The 15,008-nt window shown below is 39.2% G+C and overlaps 1 protein-coding gene and 1 pseudogene across 1 annotated transcript in view; both read right to left on the reverse strand.

The window, feature by feature from the left end:
* The window catches only part of NOS1 (nitric oxide synthase 1), a 136,186-nt gene extending 121,963 nt beyond the window's left edge, over positions 1-14,223 (reverse strand). The window contains exon 1 of the mRNA XM_075178521.1: positions 14,205-14,223. The gene's annotated coding sequence lies outside the window, so the exon portion shown is untranslated. The remainder of the gene's footprint in view (positions 1-14,204) is intronic.
* LOC142136808 (5S ribosomal RNA) lies at positions 3,365-3,483 on the reverse strand (annotated as a pseudogene).
* Positions 14,224-15,008: the final 785 nt, after the last annotated feature.

Below are 15,008 nucleotides of genomic sequence, written 5' to 3' on the forward strand. Positions count from 1 at the left end.
AATGGCAATGGTGATATATGTAATTTATTTCACTGTATAGACAGATATCTAGAACTAGAATAAGGACACACTTATTGCCCTGATTGTATTCTCAGTGTGCCAGGATACACTTATTCCACTAATCTAAGACAAACCTTTATCGTTTTACTGCCGCTATAGAGGAAGAGATGTACTTTGCGTATTACTAGGGAGCACACGGATTTTAGTACTTCCATGCTATAATGGAGCCATTTGCCCATTAATGCCAGCAATGTTGCCATGTGTAAGGCCAGCATTACCCTGCTATTCACAGGGCTGAGAATTTCCATAAAATTATTATCCTGTTGAAGGCCTTCTCAGCGACAAGGGAGAGGATGATAGCTGGAACCTTCCTGGTGTTCAAAAAATGTATCAGGTCAGCGGCTCTCCTCAAGTTGTCTTTGGCTTGTCGACCCAGAATGAAGCCCACCTGGTCCTACTGGATCAGAGATGGCAGCACCAAATTCAGTCTGTTAGCTAGGATCTTGGCATAGATCTTAAGATCACTGTTCAAGAGGGATATGGGTCGGTAACTGGCACAGCTATAGGGGACATTGCCCTCTTTATGAATGAGCGATATACTGGCTTCTGGTGCTCCACCGGAACAGGGCAAACCACTCAGGACCGAGCTAAGTAGGGTCGAGAAGTGGGGGACAAGAATGGCGGTAAAATTTTTGTAATAGGCGGCTGTAGACCCATCTGGACCAGGAGTCTTACCAGACTTTTGCGCTTTAATAATTTGGGCTATTTCCTCAGGGGAGATCTCATCACTAAGCTGGGCAGCAGCCACAGCAGAGAGCTTAGGGAGATGTATCTAACAAATAAACGTATTAATCAGCTGTGGTTGAGACTTCTCAGCTGAGGGTGATTGGGGGCATGGGAAATTATAAAGCTCTGTACAATAAGATGCAAATTGGGATCAAATCTTTTGGGGGTCATACATCAGAGTTCTGTTTGGGTCTTTAATGGCCAGTAGATTGGAAGCAGACACTTTGCACGAAGTTTGGATGCCAAGAGCCTGTTCACAATTTAAGGTTTAACACATAAATTATTGGTTGTTTATTTTCCGTCATGTTCATTTGGATCTCTTGTGTTTATGTTGTACAATTGATACATCAGCCACTACCTTTCATATTGTAAGAAAGTGAATTATCAAATAATTTTTTTTATTAATTAGAACAAAATCATGTAGAAAAAAACACCTTTTAAGATTTTAATAATTTGTTATCTATTTAATGAGTGTAAAGGAAAATAACTTTGTTGAGTGACCACAAGGGTATGGATACAATTAAGTTAATTTTTAACTGAAGAATATAAAATTGTGTGAATAAATTTAACACAAATGGTGTAATGGTGTTTCACTATTTTGACATTTACTTATTTTTATTATTTTTCTATTTATTTCTGTCCCCTACATTTAGATCACTATTGCCTACTTCTATAGTTATAACTTCCATTGTTAACAGATTTATCCCAGACTGTAGACAATGATTTTGGACAGCACAGCTGGTGACTGGACTAGTGAGTAAATGCAATCAAAACGCACCATGATAATAATCATAACTAACTGGAACCACTTACCTTTTGCCAAAGTTAATGCTGGGCTGTTTTTTTTTACAATTTCCTATGATTAGTTTAATTTGCCTGTCCCTAAAATGAGGTCACTGTCAGAGACCAGAGTAAAACTTTAGTGGATCAAACTATGGTTTTGGGTGTGATGATAACAAACACTAGGATCTGCCTCGAAGCTTAGCTGTCCATGGCTCTGATGACCAATCACATTAAATTATCACATTTGCTATAGAAATTAGTTCTGTTTTGTGACAATTGTATGATTTGTATATAATTAGTTTGGGTGCCTGTGTATTTCACTCCCATGAAATATGGTGCTTTTCTTTTTACCTGCACAAAGCAAGCACTGAAGGCACCATTTTCCTGGCACACAATGCTCTATGAATGCTGCAAACACAGAGTGTAAGTATAAAATACATAGGTGTGTAGAACAATGGAAAGAATAAGAGAACACTGTGAGCGCACTGATTAGCAGGAATTTAACCTTGTTCTAGACCGCTACATCAGAGTAAGGCCAAAAGTATTCCAAGACACCAAGTAACAATATAAAGATAAACAGGTTTTATGTATGTCCTCTACAAAATAGTCTTATGTATGCAAATTATTTAGTACAAAAACATGAAAAAAAAAATAATGGAGATTCTTTTGCAGTGATGTTAGGTGGCACCGGCATACATACCTCAAGATAGGGAGCACTGTAATAAATTATGTATGTTCACATCTACTACAGATGTACAGGTTATAAATATAAAAACAAGAAGCTATAAGAATACTAGATTAGACATGTAAATACAAACATATCTAGATTATACATGCAAAATAGTTGCATTGCCCGTAAATCACATGAATCACGCAGTTTGTACCATGCGCTGTGCATAGGTAGGAACTAGTTGCAGTACATGCAGCATGTGTAATTTGTATGTGCCCAGATTTGCATGGTGATTTGGTGAGAGTCCTGGTTTTACTCCTAGCAGATTGCTTGCATAAGCTGCATTGACGTGTACAGCAATGTATGATAAATAAACTAGAGAATAGAAGCGCAAAAAACATATATTCTCCTCGACAATTATATACCACCAACACAATATTCTATTAAAACATTTCATTAAAAACCAATTATGTATAACGAAAATTCAAATTATGGATAACTCATAGGATAATGGAGGAGCAAGCAGTAATAAAATTCAGAGCTCAAATACACAAAAGAGAAAAAAAAACAGGTATTAAATATAACAGTCTCTGATTGTAAAACTCGATGGTGCACATGAGATAAAATAGTCTATTACCGCGGTAAACATTGGATAGTAAGGAGGTTTCTTTAACTTTATCAGCAGTCCAATAGAGATTAACTCTTAGGGCTAGATTTACTAAGCCGCGGGTTTGAAAAAGTGGGGATGTTGCCTATGGCAACCAATCAGATTCTAGCTTTCATTTAATTAGTACCTTCTAGAAAATGACAGCTAGAATCTGATTGGTTGCTATAGGCAACACCCCCACTTCGTCAAACCCGCAGCTTAGTAAATCTAGCCCTTAATCTGTGCCGTATAACAATTTATAACTCATGGACAAAACGATAGCTTCCCACAATTGTGGAACTATAAGTCCCTCCTACAGTTGTATGTGTGAGCTGACCATCCGGAATTAGCAGTCCACAGATTGTCTCCTATTTAGGATTATACTCACTAAAACAGCCGTTTTATAACCCAGCTCTGTGGGTGGCGTATCCTCCGAGCTCACCTCCAAGGGAGACAGTGGTTAGATATATTCTTTCCTCGGTCTACAGCACCTGATATTACCAGGTGGTCTCCCATCCAAGTACTAACCAGACCCAGCCCTGCTTAGCTTCCAAGAGCAGATGAAATAGGGCTTGTTCAGGGTGGTGTGGTGATAAAAGGTATATGATGAAAGCCTCAGTCAGATGTCCATAGCATAAGTAGTTGATCTTAATAGGGCACATCAATCAAGTTTAAATTACTGGATCAGAACTTATCTCTCTTATTCCACGAAAAAAAAGACAATGAGCACAAGAGCGCTTGTACTTCCAAATTATCAGAAAATACCTGACGCGTTTCTCCACAGTAACTTTATGGTTTACTCAGAGATGAGGCAATGTTGATGTTTATGGGCAATGCGGCCCACTGAAACAACAGCAAATTGGAGTATTCACTAGTAAAGTGAAAGAGAAGGTTTCAGGGAAAGCAGCGTGGTGGATCTCACATCAGAAACATTAACATATGTCTGAGAACCACGTTATGCCACTAATTTCCTAGGACCATATTACACTTAAACTACAGACATCCTGTTAATTGAAAAAAAAATCAGAAACCTACTTTATTTCCACTGTAAGACAGTATGATTTCTACTCAGATATAGCCACACAGAAACAAACCCATTAACATTCAAGAACACTCTTTGATATAACAAAAGCTGATTCAGTGGTCAGTAAATACAGTTCAGATTTTTCTGGCTTATTACTTTTAGAAAATAACATTTTATTAGATAAAGGAAAAAACCAAACTGCTAAATAATTGAAAACAATAATATTAAAAAAGTGTAACGTGACTGTCAGCTAAGGTATTTCCTAGAGCTAGATGTGTCATTGTGTGATCATGTTTTGCTATATCACTGCAAGCTCAATGATATATTGCTTAGATCTTTCCCTGCTACTGTGTACACTTTACACTGCCATAATCGTTGCCATAATCTCCATACTGCATCCTCACCATCTATTGATCACTCATAATTAGTGTTCCCATGTATGTTTTTCCAGGAAAGTCACAGATTTTTCTAATGGAAATCCTTAACTTGGAATGTTTTATTTTCTAGATGTAATACTTATACAGTTAAATTACTGGATATAGAGGAGATTGGTTCCTATAGCTGTTTTACTGCATCTGGCACCCAAAAAGAAGGCAATATATGCCATAACAACGTTTATGTAAGTGCATTTTGGTTCAAAATCATTCAGATATTCACCAGTAGAACACTTGGGGGTAAATGTATGAATCTCCGGATTCTTCATCTCCGGCGTGTTCAGCCTCTTCAGCGCTTAAATTTAAAGCGGCGCTGCATTGTAAAGGGAAGTTTCGCTTTACAATGCAGCGCCGCTTTAAATTTAAGCGCTGAAGAGGCTGAACACGCCGGAGATGAAGAATCCGGAGATTCATACATTTACCCCTTGGTGTTAGATGCAGGGATGGAATAATTAATTGCTGAGCATTCCCGTGGGCCTACTGCATGTGCAGTTTTGGCTTCACTGTGCTTGTTCTGTGATTTAAATAGATCACAGGCAATGGCGGAACTTCTGCCGCTGCAGTGTATGTGGCGGCCATAAGCCTCCCCACCACCTCAATGATCCGTATCTACTGCACCCCATGCAGAGGCGATAGTTCTGTCACGGGCTAGGAGGTAGTACATACTCTAAATAATCATTAGTTTTAGTGACAATGACAACAGAATAGTTTATCATTCCTCAAGCACACAAACAAAGGAACATACAGGGAGTGGCAATTATTAAGACAGGATTCCTATTGGTCTGTGCAGTCACACCCTTTCTAGACTCTGCACGCAGCACTGGCTTTGCCTAGAGGCTTGCATACCCTAGCGGGGTTCCTTTAGAGATGGCCACACTGCAGCCCAAGATTCCGCTCAGTGGCCTTCCAAGTAATTGAGTGGTTAAGAACCTGAACTCTGAAATAAGCTTAACATGTATAAGGAATAGATATAAAAGTAGAAGTAGAAATTTCATAGAAAAAAAAACAGGGTGCTATGCTTCATTTTATAACCTAATTACAGCCATCTATTTCTGTACATGTCAACTATTATGTAAATGTTTCTGGAAGGTTGTCTTTGCTTTATGATTTTCATTTAAATAAAGTGAATATTTAAATGTTATTTCAAAGATCTTCTTCATATTGAAATTACCCCTCAACTTGAACCTAAATGTACTGTTGCCTTTTTTACAGTACTATCTATATGGTGTATTTGTGTTGAGTTAAACATTTTACACTAGTTTGTACATATTCTGTTTTTGTAAAAAGAAATAGAGAATTTAGTGTACTGTCATTAGCCATGTTGGTTTCATAAATGTTCTCATACTATCCTCTAAACAGTTTGCAGGTCAACATAAAATGGTTAAGAGGCCAATAAAACGATAAAAATAAAAGAAGATTTTGTATCTAACAGAAGATGGAAGCTAAAAATGACAGCAGCTGTCCAATAAGGTGACATAACAAATTGGTAAAATGCGTTAGGGCCCGACTGATACCATCTGCTTTAATTTCCACAGCCTAGTGCAAGACACGCAAGTAAGACTTGTTGCTTGAATGTAACCGTCTCACCAAAAGTGAGTGGACAGCAAGGAATTAATGACAGAACCAGCCTATCTTTTAATATCAATGCATTACTACATATGTTCTTTACTTCAATCAAATTGCATATTTTGTATTAAAACTACTGTAGATTTCCTGGGGGTGAGAAAAGGATATATTATTGCTTGAAAACTGCTTTGTTTAAAGAAAAAACCCCGTCAGGAATGAAGAATTTCCTATTTCTTTATTTTACGATTCAGCAGCCAACAACTTTGATAAACAAGCATGTTGGTGTTTGCAACATTGACCTTTAAACCAAAAGATGTGGCTGCTTTATGCATATAATCCTTACCTAATGATTGAATGCTGTGTGTGTCTGCCTTGCTCTTCTCTTTATAAGTGAATGGTACTGACAGAGCTATAAAATAATGACAGACAGCTCCTGGCCATGTGCTGACAGATAAGCCTGTTTCAGTTTATATATTTCATTCCGATGTAGTTAGGTAGCCACATTATTAATGGGTAATGGGTTATATGCAGTACATCTAGGAACAGTGCAGACTATGTCTCAGCTCCAAGTGACCCTCTCCACTAACATTGCTTAAAATACTGTATTGTATTAATTAAAACTATTATATTTTGTTTACTTCTTTTTGCATGAAATGAGATCTGTTTTCACCCTGTTAAACATAGCACATGCTGGAAACTCATTTATTCAGCATTTACTGACTTACTGAATTCTCCCATACAGCCCGCTCCTGCTTCTTCACTGCTATACCCTGCTGTCCACCGACAACCCCTACCAGAATCCGAGTCAGGATTTCAAATATAAATGATTTATCCAGCTTTCCTCCTGTGCACTGATAAACACTGCGCTGCTGGCAATTGCTGGTGGCCATTGACACTCCCACACGCAGGGTGTTGTTTACAATAGTGCATCTTACCCACTTCACGACCACATGAAACACGTGGTTTGGGCTTTCTGATTTGGAAATTGACTCAAAGGGTGGTATGGCAAAGAAAGTGTAATCTAACGGGGTATAAAAGAAGTGTAATACACCATGGACAGTGCGGACACAATGCATACTATAAATCAGTGTTTGAATAAGTTAGGACTCTAAACTTCTTCATCACCCAACAACTGACACTTTACTTGCAATAACACATTTTGTGTCCAAACATTCATGTTTAGTGGTGTATGGTAATCTTATAAATGGTGTAGGTGTACATAAAAAGCTTTATACACTAAAGCACATCTTTATCCATCTTGGACGGTGGCATGAGGTTAGCATTGCTGCCTTTTCCTGCTAGGGCCCTGACCCTGGGTTTTGATCTGTGAGTAGTTTATATGTTCTACCCAGGTTTGCATGAGTTTCCTTTGGGAGTCCAAAAACATACTGGTTGCTTAATCTGATTTGAAATAAATAGTGTTTGTGTGCCTGTGATAGGCAATGCTATTAATGTATTGTACTCTCCACTGGGACAAGTGAGCGGATATGACTGAACAAACATTCTATAGTTGTACCAAGCTATGGGGTATTTTGATGCTATATAAAGATAATAATCTTTCCACCTATTTTTAAGCTCCAACTCCTAGCACGCAGAGCTGAGTAGTATTCAACAATAGCTGGAAATCCACACGTTTTCCTGGTCTGAGCTTTCCAGCTGTATTGTAATACGATTCTCACCATCCTCAACAGTATGCTGAAAACTGACTGAAAGTGTTCACTGGCTGCAGCTCCTCACCTTGGCACAGAATGTAAGCTATATGTATGCTTGGAGTTAACTCATAGTAACTAACTGCACCACAACACATCTCTACTGAAACCAGTGCAAACTCAACCCTCCTAGGTACAGTGTTGTACATTATGGGCCTGAGTCATTAAGGAAAGTGAGGCAAAAATGGAGTAATATCCGGGTTTTTGCCGGTGCAAGCACGGGCGACCTGGGTCGAGGTGCAGTATGAATGGTGTCTAATGGTGTCTAATTCCCAGGACTTTTGGTGGGGTAATTCCCGAGTCCGATCCGGATCGCTTGCACTATGAATGGTGAGACCCGGGTTTTTCAACCAAGCACAATTATAAAGTTTAAAAAAAAAAAAAAAACACATCACAAGAGGAGCCAGTCAGAGGTTCTCTTGTGATGTTGCCATGGGGACCCGGGCAGACCGGTGTTCAGTATGAACAGGGTCTACCTGGGAATTTCTCTCCATGGGAGCCTCTGTCCCCCGGCAATATCATTTATACACCCGGGATATTGCCGAGACAAACCATTTTACAATGCAAGGGGTGTAAAACAGTTTATTATTTTGCATATAAGTTAAATACTTGCTATTTTTTCATGTAACACACAAATACTTGATAGCTTCAATTTTCCGCTGAAATTTAAGGCTGATCTAGGACATGCCCTGCCCCAATTATAAATATGTCCCCACATTTTAAATTGACTTCCCCCTCCAATGCAAAATGGTTTTTCCCAGGTGCAAAGTTACTCCTTTTTTATGCTTTGCTCTCTTTAATGACTCAGACCCTATGATACTAGGAATTCATCAACTTTGCATAAGTGAAAACTATATTACAGAGGTGAAGGAGAGAAAAATAACTAGGTTTTTCTTTCCTCATTTTTTTTTTACTTTTTCAAAATAATTTACATGTCTGAATCTCCCAGGAAGAGGCGCTTCTCCACTATAACGTTTGTCAGCAATACCTTCCATCTGCCTCGGGTTACTTCTTATCCTACTGTGCTGTAATCAAATGCCTATCAATACTGAAGCCACATAGTGTGCAGGAAGCCATACAAAACCCTGCTAACTCAGCAACTAGCTAAGAAACAACAGTTTTATATACAAAACAAAAGAGTAAAGTTACAAAATAACCCCTTCACTGTCAGACAAAATGCACAGAATTAAAATATTGAATTATACATTATTTTTAGTATAAGTTATATGCTACAAGTGTTCAAGCACAATGCTTATTTAAGAGAACTGATATATACATTTCTTAGAGAGCATCTCACATCTGAAAACCTGTCAAAGTACAAGAAATGTAAACAACTGTCTTCTAGGTCAGTTACCATTGGTGTTTAAAACCTGCACCTGACCTGCATTTTTAACTCAAGTATAAAAGCCTGCAAGCCTTCTATACTATGTCCATACCCATTTGTGTCATACTTGCATCTGCATAACTAAGTCCTTGAAACTCCCCTTATGACCAGCCAATCACAACGCAGCTAGTGTTGGAAACTATTTGTGATTGGCTGAGTTTCTAAGGGGAATCATGATCCTGCAGTGGGGAGGAGCAGATTGCATTGTCCGTTATGGGGGAGGGGTGGTGTGGTTGTCATATTTAGTGGATTAGAAAATAGTGCAAAATATTTTTCTTTTTTAACCTGGATGTTGGACATTTTGTGAGGGAGCACCATCTGGAGGAACCTAAACCAGACTTGTGGAAGCCAAAACTATCCACAAGCTCATCAGAGTTAAAGACATCTCTTCCAGGGCTCCCTGCAACAACAGCTAAACATGTTTGGGAGTATATGGACTCTAAGAGGTTGACTAATAGATGCAAAGACATTGCATGGATGGCTATCCAAGGGGATTTGCCTCTCAGAACATTCATGCACTCCTGGAACCTGTGCAGATATGTTCATTTACCCATCTGTATTGTCAGCAAATAAACATCTCAGCATATATTTTGGGACTGCTCCACTGCACAGGCACTGTTGGATGCCCTGGAACATGAATTTAGGACAGTATGCCCAGGACTTGCCTTTCATACCATTTGGTATTTTATGTATTTTTTCCTGGGACCCACAAGGTTTGGGGCAATGCAAGAGGCCTGGCACCTTATGACTTGCGAAAAATTGCCTTATTTTGAAAAGGGAGAAGATGTCAATCCAGGACTTCCGGAGGCTAATCCAAAGTCGTTCTGTATTTGTCATGACTTTAATTTATGCACCCTTACCTATATATGTGTTTGTACTCAAAGTGTTCCAGTATGAGTCAGAATGTCATACTGGCAATCTGGAAATAGTTTCCAGTTCTGCCCTGACAATATTTTTTTTCCTGAAGAGGGTGGGAGGTCCTGCAAGTCGTGTTGGGGATGGGGGGTTTTCTGAAAGTCATTCACAGGGGTGGAATTGGGGCAATTGGATTTCCGCAGGTTGAGCCTGATACTGGTCATCCTTGTGATTGGTGGGGGTGAAGCTCTTCCGGTGCAGCAGTGTGACCTGCTATCAAGTGTCACACTGCTCCCTCTTCTGGTGTGGGAGTGGGTTCCTACAACACTGCTGGTAGTGTGTTTAAAGGAGCTGCATGTCTATTCAAAGTAAGTTGTTTTCAATTTGTTGTTCTACTTTTCTCTTCCAGCCTGACAGGATGCACCAACAAAGCACTAAATCAGATCATACAATACTGCACATGGTTTACCGATTGTGATGAAACCAATGCAAGGTGGTCCAGTTAGGGGGGGTTGAGGTCCCGGTTGGATGGTGGTCAGGTTTTAGGGGGATTAGAGTCCCAGTTGGACCTCCCGTTGGTGTACACTGGGCAAAATTTTGACCTGAAAAGCAAGTTCTGGGCCTTCCACTGGAAGGATTTGGATAGCATTTAATATAAAAACAAAAATGGCACTGGGCAGTGTTGGAAGAGTTGCCCATTATTTTTAAAATTTTGGCAATTACATCCAACTCATTGATAACTTAATAACTTGAAGATTTAAAGGCGGGGTACATCAGCTAGTTAACTATACAGATGTACACACCATCCCTAAAGAAGGGACAATTTGGAAAGAAAGAGTGGCTGGGGTTTTTAGTCTAAAAAATGGACAACTTGAAGGTGGACATGTAACATAATTTTGGACATTATCAGGCAGTAGCTATTTATTAATATTGGGCCCATTGGTGGAAGTGACCTTATGTAGCTTTTGACTTTTTAACCTTTTTGAACCTCTGTGACTACCATACTCACAGCAGCAATGGAAACTGAAAGTATGCATTCCACCTATATTCTATTCACTCTCACCAAATGAGCAGAAAAGTCAGAAAGAAAAGTACGAAAGAAGAAAAGTCAGAAAGAAAAGTAAGAAAGAAGAAAGAAAAGTGGTAAAACAGAAAATGAGAGAAAAGAAAGCTTCAGTTGCATAGGTAAGAGGAACAGGGGATAAGATGATGCAGGGAGATATGTGAGAGAGACAGGGGAGAGGATGTTGCAGAGGAATATGTGAGAGGGATAGGGAAGAAGATGGTGCAGGGGAATAGGTAAGAAAGACAGGGGAGAAGATGGTGCATGGGGATATGTGACAGGATTGGGGAGAAGATGGTGCAGGGGGATAAGCGAGAGGGACTTGAGAGATGATGTTGCAGGAGCATAGGTGAGAGAGACAGGGCAGAAGATGGTGCAGGTGGATATGTGAGAGTGACTGGGGAGACGTTTCAGGGAAATAAGTGAGAGAGACAAGGGAGAAGGTGGTGCAGAGAGATTTGTGAGAGGGACAGTGGAAAAGATGTTGCCGGGGGTTAAGTGAGAGGGACAAGGGAGAAAATGGTGCATGGAGACATATGAGAGGGACATAGGAGAAAATGGTGCAGGGAATTAAGTGAGAGGGACTGGGTAGAAAATGTTGCAGGGGGTTAAGTGAAAGGGACAGAGGAGAAGATGTTGCAGGGACATAGGTAAAAGAAAGTGTGAAGGGAGGGACAGCTTAAAAATTGGAATCGTTAGGGTTGCAGCCACCATAAAACAGAAGTAGTAATGAATGATGGGAATGTGCAGAGGGGACAAGTGTTACAAAATACAAATTCAAGCCTTCATACTCCATTAACTTATATATTCTATACCAGCACATCTAAATTTCCACTTCGACCACTGGTCTGTCTTTCAATAAAGTTTTGGGGCTGTGGTATTGCCCCCTTCCTTCTTCACCTACCTCCCCACTCACATCCATTGCTTGTTTGAAACTGTTGTGTTGTTAAGTGATGTATGGTTAGTGCAGTACTTGATAGTGTATGATGTCATGGTCTGTACCTTATGTCCTTTACTGTATTAAAAAAGTATGTCTGATTATGTTTCATGGTGTATTGTGCTTACAGCTGCGATACGACGCAGTACACTTGAAAGTAATGTATTAGTATTATGTCTATTTTGTGTAACTTTATACAAAATAAAGATATTTTTCAATCAAAAAAATTGTGATGTTGTCAATACTATTTCGCTTTCGAAATGGAGGAGGGGCATCAACAACATCTCTTCCTGTTTGAACTAGGCTAGATGAAGTGAGGAGAGCACTGCTGGGCCATCTCATACAGCAAGGGACCTGCTGAATAAGAGGGAATATTAGACTCCAAGGGGAAAATTCAATTAGCAGAACCTCTGTGAGACACTTTGTGGCAGAAATTTCTGTAAAATATCTGCTCATTTTTCCTCGCCTGGAAAAATGAGAGGAGATTTCTGCCGTAATTTCCGGCAATGTGCGCTGTGCAATATCCGCGCGCCACTTCACCAGCAATGAATCCCCCCTAGGTAAGCATTCAGCAATACTGTATAATGCCTGAATTGTCAGTTTTGTGTGGAATTCTTTTATAAATCTTTATATGTATAGAAGACTATAGATCAGTTATGAAAATTATAAACTAGAGTTATGCAACCCTAGACGATGTCATCATCTTAATGTGCAGTGTGGGGTGAGGGCTGTCATAATGTGCTTCTCTCTTGTACAGCATTGCTGCTCCGTCCTGGCTGACTTTACTGTATGCATTGAAACACAGTGATGTCAGAAGCTGGGATTGGTTACTGCATAGTGCAAATATTTTATCCTTGAGCTCTTGATTTTACCCAATTGCATTAATCAGTATAAATTCAAGCTTTAGCTATATGTAATACATTTTACAAATGTTTTGTTAAATTGTTAATTTCTTGCATTGGATAACTGTCTGTAAACAGAGGACTGTATTTGCAACTATATAACGTATGCATAAATTAAGTATATTTTGTAACTGAGTATCCTATGTGTTAGTGCCCAATTTATTGCATTGTACTGTACATGTATAATTAGTTTAGTGGTCTTAAATTAGTAATGTAAATACTTGAAGGATATTATCTTCCTTACACTGTAATATTTGCACTGACACTACTGCATAAAAACAACTCCACAAATGTATAATTTGAACCATGTGAAATACATATGTTGTCAAAAGAGAGAGGCTTCAATATAAATCCAGTCACCTGGCGCAGAGTGCTCTGCTCCCAAACCTACCTATTAGTTGTTACAGAATTCATTAATGTTAATATAGCACCCTTCTAATTAATGTTGAAACACCCATGTCTTTCACCTTTCTCTGTCTCTCCGTCTCTCTCTCTCTATAATATACACTATACATACCGGTAGTATGTATAGACAAAAGTGTGGCATATTTGCCAACTTTTATGCTCCTGGTGCTGAGTTTGGGTGGCATGGCCATGCGGAACACGTCATTGGGCCCATCCCCAGCAGCTCAAATGCCGCAATTCGCGGGATAATACAGCAAGGAGCGAGGTTAGAATAATGCAATTCATCGTGTATTGCATTATTAGGGCCCACCCACTTCACAAATGCGGTGGGCTAGATGCGGGAGGTAACACTGGTCTCCCGGGAGTCCGAGAGAACTACTAGAAATTCAGGGGTCTCCCAGACATTCCGGGAGAATAAGCATCTATAAGATATGGTATCTTTAATTCAGAGACCTGGGGGTAAATGTATGAACGTACGGGTTCTTCAACACCCACGTGTTCAGCGTGTTCGGCGATTAAATTTCAAGCGGCGCTGCATTGTAAAGGGAAACTTCCCTTTACAATGCAGCGCTGCTTGAAATTTAATCGCCGAACACGCTGAACACGCGGGTGTTGAAGAACCCACATGTTCATACATTTACCCCCTGGTATCCAAGTAGTTTCAAATTGAGAAATGAGAAAAAGTAGGTCATATGTAGTCATGATTACTGAGCACCTTCTCTTACAGGTAATATATGCAGTATAGTTACTAAAGTAATAAGGAGGGAAATACTGGGGGCAGTCTGGGGGTAATACATGGTCATTGTAAAATATGTTATAGCAGATTTTAGTCACAGTACTTCAAATTACAGAAAGCCCTTTATCCAGAAAAGTCAAACATTCTGAATAAAATATCTCTTTTCTGTGCAAGAACACTTAAATCTTAAATCTTTTAATCACAGAAATATATAACTCATTTAAAGTCATTGAAAAGCATATTATGATAATTAACTTAAAACATATGTTTCATATAAGACCTAACCTCTTACAAGTCATCTTACCTTTGTAGGATCAGTGTGAAGAGTGTGATCAGTTGTCCACATTACAGTGAGAGGCAGACTGCCGTCTGGGGAGAACATTGTCCTCTCGCTTAAGGACGGAGTTATAACGATAAAAGAACTTGTGACCTGTACTGTCCAGCACATATACAAGCCAAGTGTAACACTGTAGGGTGGTAGCGTGGGAACACAGACAGGTGGCACAATTTTCTTGTCTCTTTACACTAACAAATCCTGCAGGCTTATTGGCACTGTCCGAGTGCTTAGCAGCCTGAGCCACACACAAAATATCTCAGTGTAGACTACATTTCTTTCTGTTGTAGAAATCTCTCACTGGAACTAGGAATTTTAAATGCACATATCTTTTGTAGCTAAGCTTTTACCATCTGTTCTCTCATTTAACTGCAACCCTTTCAAACCTTGTAAATCCTAAGTGTTTTTTTTTATATCCACATGTCCTTGGGATTTTTCACTCGAAAAACATTTCAATGTTTCTACTGTTAATATGTTATGAACCAAATAAAAGTAATTTATTTGACATTACCCTGTGGTCTCCCCTTTTCAAATGAAAATGATAAGAGTATTAGTATAACCATGATTTCGGCATAGTTCAGGAGCAGTTGTATCTTTTATACCACAAGGGGCGCTATATTCTGTTATCTTGTGCTGTCATCATAGTGCTATCTATCCATGAAATAATACACTATTTGTACTTACAATATAGGTGCATATACAGCATATGGGAAATTCCATCCCACTTTTCATGTATTGGATGAGTTTAAATCTGTTGTTATGGAAGCGTATTTG

This window comes from Mixophyes fleayi, chromosome 1, assembly GCF_038048845.1.
Source record: "Mixophyes fleayi isolate aMixFle1 chromosome 1, aMixFle1.hap1, whole genome shotgun sequence".
In the NCBI taxonomy this organism is placed as follows: domain Eukaryota; kingdom Metazoa; phylum Chordata; class Amphibia; order Anura; family Limnodynastidae; genus Mixophyes; species Mixophyes fleayi.